This window comes from Triticum aestivum, chromosome 6A (assembly GCF_018294505.1).
Source record: "Triticum aestivum cultivar Chinese Spring chromosome 6A, IWGSC CS RefSeq v2.1, whole genome shotgun sequence".
NCBI lineage: Eukaryota > Viridiplantae > Streptophyta > Magnoliopsida > Poales > Poaceae > Triticum > Triticum aestivum.
The window spans coordinates 620273229-620283664 of NC_057809.1; positions in this window are offsets into that span (position 1 = coordinate 620273229).

Below are 10436 nucleotides of genomic sequence, written 5' to 3' on the forward strand. Positions count from 1 at the left end.
GAATAGATTGGAAATTTCTCTCGTAAAAAAAATCTGCAAGGAAGAAAAGTTGATGTTAGTCCCTGCTTCGGACTGCACACGAATGCCTCTGTCTTCCATTCAGTTTCTCATTTCCATCAAGTTTGTTGCAGTTGCAAAATTTCCTGTGTAAAATCGAGGAAGATGGTGTAGAAAACGATTGTCTGGCCACAGCAAAGCATCTCTCTGGAGCCAGCATGAACAAATACTAAAAAGAAGGCCAGCAAAAAAGATTGCCAGCTTGTACTGTTGTAAGACCAGACCAGTAGGGTTTCTGTTTTTTCCTTTTCTTCACAAGATGCCACTTTGCTACATGTCTTCGATCATCGGTTTTCCGGATCAAGGTGAACACATGCATTTGTGAGCCAGTTCGGAATCCAGGGCGATGAAGGATACGAAATAAGTCCAGTAAACTAATTTCATTGGCCAGAAATCAAAGTGTATGCAGCGAGGGAATGGGAAATGGGAAATAGGTCGTGAGGACGATCAACAATGGGGTTAGCAAGGTGTGTGTAGCGTTTGTAGATGCTTATAACAAGTTGGTTTTCATTATATGAATTTGGAGGGGGAGAGCCGCTCTTTTGCTCAAAAAAAAAAAACAATGGAGTTAGCCATTGTGCATGTTAGAGGGGGTGACGGGGCGGTGTTGGATGATAACGTTGTGGGGGGTAGCTGGACGCATGTGGCGTTGGAGGAGTCCTTGTGGCGGCGTTGGAGGAGGTCACGGGGAAGCGTTGAAGAAGAGAGGGAGCCACACATCGTCGAAAGGAGTCCGGGCAGCGAGTTGCACAAGGAGGCTGGGAATTAGGGCTCCAGCACGAGCGTGGGAGGTCGGAGAGCTCCACTTGGACACCTCGGGCGGTGGTCACATGATATTTGAGGATCTCTGTAGCCTGCGGTTCCTAATGCAAAAGTGAGAAAGGAGATTTGAACTCCACCAACAGGTGATTGCGTTAAGATAAACGTGGATGCTTCATTTGATACAGACTATTTGAGGGGAACTACTGACGCTGTCATTCGAGATAAAAAAGGAAAATTTATCGCTGCGAGTAATGTAAAGTTGGATCTAGTTCAAGATGTTCTTTATGCTCAAGCGTTAGCCCTCAAGAACGGTTTGCTCTTAGCGGAATCAATAGGGTGTAATAGAGTTATTGTGAGCTCAGACAATCTAGAATTAATAGAAGTTTTGAAGAATGAGAGACCACCTATAGGTATTGCTGCAGCGATCTTCCATGATTGCTTTTCCATGGAGCATGATTTCGTTAGGGTTAAATACGAGCATGCCATTAGGGAAACAAATTCTGTAGCTCATGAACTGGTACAATTGGCAAAGTTCCAAGTTTATAGAGTCTGGCTTGATGATCCTACCCCCTCTATTGTACCTCTTATGGTGAACTATGTAACATTATTTTCTAATGAATAAAGAGGGTTTTTTAGGTCAAGAAAAAACTCCGCACATGGGTCTCTAGGTTTTTTTGAGGGATAAAGCCTATTCTTTATTGACCAAAGTCCACAACGAGTGGGATTTTGTTTACATCATGTGGTTGGCCAAACCACACATGACGCCCAGGGGCTAAATTTAAAGTGTATCTAGCTAACTTATGAGCTTCCATATTACTTTCACGACCTTCATGAATGAAACTACAAGAAAAATTGGTAGACCGAAGTTTGATCTCATTGATAATTGTGCCATGCCTTCCCTGCGAACCTCGGTTGATGTCCTGGACTACCCCTTTTGCATCTGAGGATATGACAAAATGCTGTAGGAGAAGGTCATCGGCAATGCAAAGTGCCTCCCTGCAAGCCAATGCTTCCAGCGTCATCGGGTCATCTACGCCTTGCACCACCAGTGCGCAGCTGCCTAGATAGTTCCCCGCTGAATCACGGCATACCACCGCTACAGAACCCCCCCTGCCTGTCCACACAGCTGCATCAACATGGACCTTAGCATGATTTGCGGGTGGGGCTCGTGGTCGAGCTCACCTGTTTCTTTCCACATGTATCCTTGGCGCCCCTTCTGGTTTGCTTTCCTTTATTTGTTCAAGCTCACCAATGAACCTTGTTGTGAAAGAGTACAACAATTGTGGGCTCTGGAAGATCCCTTCATGAATGGACTTTCTTCTGGACGTCCAGATTGCCCATAACGTGACTGACAGTTTGACAAACAGAGCATGTGATAACGATTCCATCTGTGCAAACAACCAGTGTTTTGCGTTGGATTCCATATTTGCCACAAGTGACTGCCCAATTTCATTTTCTACTAACGCCCAAACACACCTGGATGTCGTATACTCAAGTAGGGAGTGGCACCATGAATCCGGAGACCCACATAATCCGCATGTCGAGGAGTTTGACATGTGTCGATGAGACCAAACATCTTCGGTCGGCAGAGAATGCTTTGAGAGCCGCCATAGAAACATGCGAATTTTGCCCGGAACTTGGGCCCTCCAAAGTGTTTTCCACTCTTTCTCTTCCCCTCTTGCTCCTGACAAGCCTGCATGACCATCCAGCCAGGCTTCCCGACGTTGCCTCATCTCCACAAGCATATTGTATGCCGATCTCACACTGAAAAGACCATTTTTCTCAAAGTGCCAAGCCCAAAAATCTGATATGTTTCGGATGCATAGGGGTATGCTGGTTATTACTTTGGCATCAAAAGGCAAGAAGACTTGCCGGACCCTCTGAATGTCCCATGTGGCTGTTGTTGCATCGATGATTTCTGAGACGAACTGGGGTGGGTCTCTAGATGATGTGTGTGCCTGCTGATGGATGGTGCGCATCTGTGCTAGCTTAGTTCTGAATGTGTGTGTGTTGCGGGATTAGTAGTGTGTGTGGTGGATTGGTGATGGATTAGTGACGAAATGTCTCTTTTGGAATGCACACTGTAAAGCTTTCCGGATTGGAAATGTGATTTTAGTGCAAAAAAGGGGAGGGGGGGGAGGTCCCCACCTGAATATATTTCAAAAAGAGTGAAAGTTTACTGAGGTCGCGTATTACGTGAGGAGAGGAAATCACACCATAGTCCGGCATGATCCTTTAAAGTTTCCGTCTTAAGACCGTGAGACCATAAAATAAGATCATCTAGAATAGCTATAACAGAACCTCTCGCATCAATCTCTAAATCCTGAAAAACCTTTTCGTTCCTCGCATCCCAGATTTTCCAGAGAATGAGGAGGAACATAAAGGGACTAATCGAGCTGGGTAAGGCATCAGACAAGATGGTGGTAAAAAACTCGGTGATCGCACTGAAGCGCGGCCGAATGCCGGTGCGACGCCAGATTCGGCGAGCCGCCGGGCAAGTGAAGAACAGGTGCTCCCTATCTTCAACGGAGCTGTTGCATCTGGGACAAGTATCATAGGAGAGGATATGCTTCTTGCGAAGGTTTTTCCGAGTGTTCATACTGTCCAAGACAAATAGCCAGCCAAAGATCATGACCCTCTTCGGCACCCTTTCGACAGTCGCTGCGTTTGCGTCGTTTGTGACTGAGTTGCACTCTAGCATCATTGTCCAATAATGGACATTGATTTCTAGTAATAAAATCTCATGTGACATGCATGCAAGGACACTGGTCACCAATTTTGGGTGGTATGTCTGATTTGATTCTGACGTGCGTAATCTTAGATTTAGTGATTTTGTGTTTGGCTGGCCTGGGCGGTTAGTAAGAGAATCTCTAGCAGACCCCTTAAATCGTGTTGAACTGCAAAACAACCGCCAGTTTACAATTTTACACGGAAAAAATGACCCGAACAAACACCTTAGACGCCCGCAATCCTTCAAAAAATTTGGGGGACGTGTTAAATTGTCCCATTGACCGGCGAAAACGCGGTAAATCCGACTCAAACACCCACCACCAGCTTCAGCCTTCAGCACGATCTCATTGTGCACAATTGGCAAAGGCATGGGCAGCAATAAAACCAACCATTTTTACATTTATTTAATTTAATTCATGAGTGATTTGTATCATTGTTGTATGCGGAACAATTCTTGTATTGAATTATAAGTTTAATTCTTAGATTTGAATAATTATTGTAATTTGGATGATTGTTGCATAGTAATATTCAGATTTTAATTTATATTGATTTCATATTTCTATGTATACTATGACACATGTATCAAGTTGAAAAAAAACTATGTGTTTTGAGGGCCGACGCAGGCTGCGGCCGAACAAAGCAGGCTGCGCCAGCACTCAAAACATGTTTTCTCCAGCCCTTATACTCACTTTAAAAGTCTGCGCGGTGAGGGGTCTATTAGAGGGATACTCTCGCCGAAGGCTTCTCCTCTATTAGCATGCCTGGGACGTAGCTCGCGGTCTCGTGCTCCTTGTCGGATTCACGGTCCTACAACGACGAGCTGCATTGTGCAGCGTTCTTACACTTATCCACACATCCAGACAACACATGTGCATATACGAAAGAAAGAAGGCAGAGCTGCAAATAAGGAACGAACAAATGCCATTTCTTTTACACTGAACATGTCACATGATACATCGTCGTTACATCAAAATAGTCCAATTCCTCGCAAATGGCAGAGAAAACATGTATGGTACTAACATCTCAGCCTCTCACTTCATGTAATCCAATCTAGTACAAAACACATGCCAGCTACATGCTTCGTTTGCTATTTGATTTGTTTATGGCTCAGCTTAATTATACGGCTGAGGAGCTCGCGTCGACAAGATATGAAGCTCTGATATGCACCACCATAGGCCAGGGCCTCCCTCCTCTGCTTCCCAGAACGTGTAGCTCTTTCACCTTCCAGAGATGGCGGCGCCCGATCTACCTGGAGTGTCAAGCACCTATGGCGACGGCGGCATCATCGGCCTGGTTGAGGCGGCGGCGAACCGTAGCCTGAACGGGCCGCCGGCGCGCGGCCTGCGCCTTGGCTGCTCGTTGTTGACACCTGATTTTGGCAAGATACAGATTGCAATGAAGATGGTCTCGAGTGAATGAGTTTTCAGCATAAAAATATTCACGTCACCGAGTGGAACCACTTTGATGTTTCGGTTATATTCATTCGACTTTATCTTACGGACCGAAATTATACTCCGAATGGCATAGTTCAATGTTCCGAGTGGTTTTTGGCCAATCACGTCCTCAAGATGACCTCGGATGAAGGAGCACTCTTAAGGAATTGTCTTCGTCTCGTCGAGCCAATCGATTTTGATATATAAATCATCTCAATCCGAGTTCATATGCAAAAGTTAGAGGCAATATACTGCAGACTGAACCTCAACCAAAATATGGCGCGAGGTGCCAGGCACTTGTCTGATAGGTTGCGCGAGTAAATCGGCCATCAATATGGCCTTGAATCGAAAAACCTTCAACATGGAAAAGTTTCGTCTCGTCGAGGCGATCGATTTTCATATATAATTCGTCTCAATCTGAGATCATATGAGGCCTGGAGAGACAAATCAAGATCGGGCTATGTTTTCAGTCGGAAATTCGAGTGAAAAGTTTACGGTCGAGTGAAAGTTTACGGTCGAGTGAAAGTTTGCTGACCGGATGAACTTATTATTATCCAAGTGGAAATATAGTCATCCGAGTGAAAATATGATCATCCGAGTGAAATTGTCGTCCAGGTGAAAATATTCCGAGTGAAAAGATTATCATCAGGACGAAAACTTGCCGATTGAATAAGATAGTGCCTTCCGAGTGGAAATATAGTCATCCGAGTGAATAAGGTAGTGCCTTCCAAGTGGAAATATAGTCATTCGAGTGAAAATATAGTCATCCGAGTGAAAGATTGTCTTGCGAGTGAAAAAGTCCAATCGGACGATCCGAGTGAAAGTATCTAATATCCGAGTGGATGAGCTCAAGTCCGAGTGAAATTGAACATGTGCTCGAAAGTTTATCAAAATGACCTGGACGAAGAAGTGTTCAATACAGAAGTTGTGCGTATCATCAAGACGGTAAATTTTGATTTTGGAGTCATCATCATCAGAGATAATATATAGCCTACAAATTCACTACGAGACTCGGATAATCCAGTCTACTGCAAAACCGAGTCCGACTGGAAGATAAAGATGACCTCAAAAAGTATTCAAGATGGCCTTATTTGAAAAAATGATCAACATGAGAATTGTTCGTATCGTCGAGGCGCACAAGTTTGATATTTGGGCCGTCTCGATCGGAGATCATATGCAAGCCCGGCGGCCCGCGCAAGAAGGAAGACAGAGTTTGAGCCAGATTCAGACTGAATCCGAGTTGGAATAGAATTAGGACTCTAGGACGTGAGTTGATGTAATTTTTCTTGTAAGGAAAGCCTAGATGAATTGTTTACTTGTACGGGAAGTCCAGCCGCCTCTTGTATATGTTGGGGGTGACGGCCGATTGAACAACATACAATCGAACAAATCAATATACTACTTTTTCATCTACGTTTTATCTCTCCACCGATTTTCTATCTCGTTCTTCGCTGTTCTTTGTGTTTGAGAGCTGCGAATCCCGAGGCTCTAGGGACGAGCGAATCGACCTAGGGCAGCCCATAGCCGCCGCACTCCCTGACGGGGTCTCTCCCGGGGGTGTGAGGTTTTCGGGTCTGCAAAAGCGCCCGTCGACTGTCTTGCTTATCGCGCTGTCGGTCGGGTCTCCTTCGACGTGAGCTGCGATGCATCACCCCCGGCGTCGAGGGTACACGTGACGTGTTCGTGTGTCAACACTCGTCACGAGGTCTGATCTCATATCATCCTTTTTTCGGCCGCAAGGAGCTGCAATCGGCATGGATCGAGGTTGAACGCAGGTAACCGGCCCGGCGAAATAGCCCCACAGGGGCACCTAGCATGGCGAGGACCCCCCTCTCTGGTATGTCCGCTCTCTGCCGCTTGTACCAAATCTCTCTCTCAAGCTATTTTCAGATGAGAGTGGTTCTTTTACACCCACTCTCGATGCACCCACGGTGCACCCATTTAAGAAAATATATCAAAACATTTTGAAAAAATCTGAAACTTCGTAAAAATGATCATCAATAAATGTTATGGGGGCTTGCAAAATTTGGTGGTTAAATTTCATTTGAGGAGCTCTCTATAAATGTTATGGGGGCGTGCACTGTTTGAGCAGATTTTGCAATTTTGTCTTTTTTGTAGAGCGCTTCTCGAATGTTATTTGACCACCAAACTTTGCAAGCCCTCATAACATTTGTTGATGATTATTTCCACGAAGTTTCAGATTTTTTTCTAAATGTTTTGATATGTTTTCTTGCGTGGGTGCACCGTGGGTGCACCAAAAGTGGATGCAGCCACTACTTTCCTTTTTCAGATCCGTGCCAAGTTGATGTTGGTAGTGTATAATACAAGTTTGATTGTGTTCTTGTATCCAGATCTCATTCAGCGACAAGCTCCACCACGGTGGCCTTTGGCATGGGCTGGCTTTGCTGAATATGTTTACCCAACAACATCGAAGGTAGTACATACATACAGAGAACTAAACTATGCTACCTTAACTGAATATTATTACTCGTATCAGTTTGCAGCAGGGAGAGAGGCACACCTTGATTCTTCTACGTGTGGTGCTGACATGCTTCTCTTGCTGCTTGGTTGTTTATGGCTCAGATTATATGTACGAGAAGCTTGGCGTTGACAAGAGATGAAGCCCTCCGTCATCCTCTACAAGCACTCAAGCAGAACGGAACCACCTTGGTCGTGCCTCTCGTGCGTATGATTTGAATCCGCAGTAAAAACCGGTTCATTTTTTGACTGTAGTACTGACCATGTGTCTCTTGTGTTCCTCGATGCAGCCCGTCGACTATTATGCTTTTGGAATGAAGATGACAAACAATTTTTGTTGGGTCTGCAGAGTGTGTCGTCGTCATGTTTGTTAGCTCAGGTGTTGGCTTGTTTATGATGAAGCTCAACACTGGGAAGCTTAAGAAGGTTGGCAAGTCTGGAGTGTACTATAGCGTCCTACCCTACACGAGCTTCTACACTCCAGGTACGATACGGTCCTTGCTTGTCTATTGTCATGTATGTTTGCTTATTTGTTGGTTCTGGTTCTTAAACAATTATCCATACAGTTTTGTGTATGCTTGTTAAAATTGAATATGTGGCACGGGAAAATAGAATGTAATTTTGTTATCATGTTGTGGTTGCTAAGGGCCATGACTTGCATCGGTCGTTTGGTAAAGGTGCACATAAACTTGATGAGCATGTAGTATCCTGCAACCTTGTTTCAGATTTTCTTTTTGTCGAAGAACATGCCTTTTATTTTCTAGCATAGCTGTAGCTCATGTATCAGGTTCAGTCTTGTGACCTTCACAGTTAGTACTCAGTACTAGTACATGTACCTCATCATAGTGGACTGCTGACTTTAACTCTTGGTTATTACTTTTGTGCATGGTGTCTGATTACCGAAAAAAGGTTTCCCCCGCTTTGTATTTCAAAGCACCAACACCGATTACAGAGCAAACACTGGGGCGAGCAGCACAACAAGCCAAAGAAAAAGAAAAGGAAACAATGCCAGCACCGGCAGCTCGACAGACGCGAATGACCTACAACCGCTGCGCCCTCCGAAATCTACCCACCACGATCCTAGGCTCCGATCCTCCGTGTACCAAGCAGCACCTCCAGGAAGGAAACGACGCCGACGACGCTGCTGCCCGGACGTATCCTAGGGTTTCCCCCGGCACACGGAGGGAGGAGGGGAATGAAGACCACCGACACCCTCCAGGGAGGAATGGTGGCACCCGCAGGCGTCACCGCACCGGAGACGGAAGATCCGGCAAGGATTTCTCCCAACCCCAAACCCCACCGCCCAACCGGATCGAAGCCAACCAACCAGCTCGCCGCCCACCGCCCACCAGCATGCGCCACCGCGGTTGCAACGCCACCCACGCCGCCTCACTAAGATCGCCACCACAAGGCCAAGAGAACGAGGAGGAGGCGTTGGACGATGGGAGCAGCAGCGCCCTAGCCGCGCGGGAGGAAACCACCTCCTCCACCGTCATGCAGGAGGCTTGAGCCTCCGGCACCGTCGCGGTCGCCGTCCGGACGCAGCAGCAGGGCATACCAGGCCACCCCTGGCCCGGCCAGGCCCGAATCGGGCCCACTAAGCCCCGCCGGCCACGCTGCAGCAGGGCACCGCCAGCACCCCAACGCCCATCGCCGCTCCCCCGCCTCCTGGGAGCCACGCCGTCGGCCCGCCCAGACCCAGATGGGGCCCGAAGGGCCCAGATCTGGGCCGAGCGGGCGCCGCCTGGCCGCGCCGCCGCGCCACCCCGCCGCCAACGGCGACGCCGCCGACCAGCCGATCTCCCGCGCCGCGCCAGGAAGCCCCGCCGCCACGCCGGACCACCGCCGCCTAGGGAACACCCCCCAGCGTCCTCTGCCCCGCGCCGGAGAGCAACCGAGAGGGGAATGGCCGGGGGCCGCCGCCACCAGCGTCGCCCGGGCCAGGCCCGGCGGCGAACGCCGGCGACGGCGGCGGGGAGGGGGGAAAGAGGGGGAGCTGGCGGAGGAGGAGCCGGGGCGCGGCCGGTCGCCCGTGGGGGCGACGCGGTCGCGAGAGCCCGAGGGGGACTACAGGAATCGTCAGGCCGCCTCTATCATGGTGTCTGATTAGATGAGGGCACATTGTTATCGTCACAATAACTGATCTCTGAGTTGTTTACGTACAGACCTCAATCAATGGCGGTCTCTACTCTACACGTACGGTGTTCTCTGGCATCGGCTGGCTTCACTCAATATTTTTACTGAAGAACATCCAAAGTACATACACAAACCAAACTCTGCTGGCTTCACGGGATATTTTTACCCATGTCAGTTTGCAGCAGAGAGAGATGCTTAGATGGTTTTTCTATGTGTGGTGCTTATGTGCCTATCTTGCTGTTCGGTTGTGTATGGTCCAGACTGTATGGTTGAGAAGCTCGGCGTCCACAAGACCAGAAGCTCTGCATCATCCTCTACAAGCAAAACAGAACCACCATCACTGTGTGCCGCTGGTGCGTATGATTTGAAACTACAACAAAAACTGGTTCTTTGTTTGCCTCTAGTACTGACCATGCATCTCTTGTGATCCTTGATGCAGGCCGTCGAGTAGCAATTCTACTACGATGATTTCCACCGGTACTGCCTCCCGGCTTCTCTCCAAACTTGTTGTTACCTCTTTCTTGTCTTTGTTGGTAATTCATTGTTTATGGGAATGATGATGACAAATAAACTGTTCTTGGGTCTGCAGAGGGTGTGGGTGTCATTTTCGTCAACTCAGGTGTTGGTTGTGTATGATGAAGCTCAACTGTGGGAAGCATAAGAAGGTTGATCAGTGTGGGGTCTACTTAAGAGTACCACCCTACATGAGCTTGTACACTCCAGGTATGATACTGACCTGCTTGTCTGTTGTCATGCAATTTCTTTACAGCTTATATGGTGGTTCTGATCCCTGAACAATTATCCATACAATTGTGTATGCTTGTCAAAACTGAATATGTG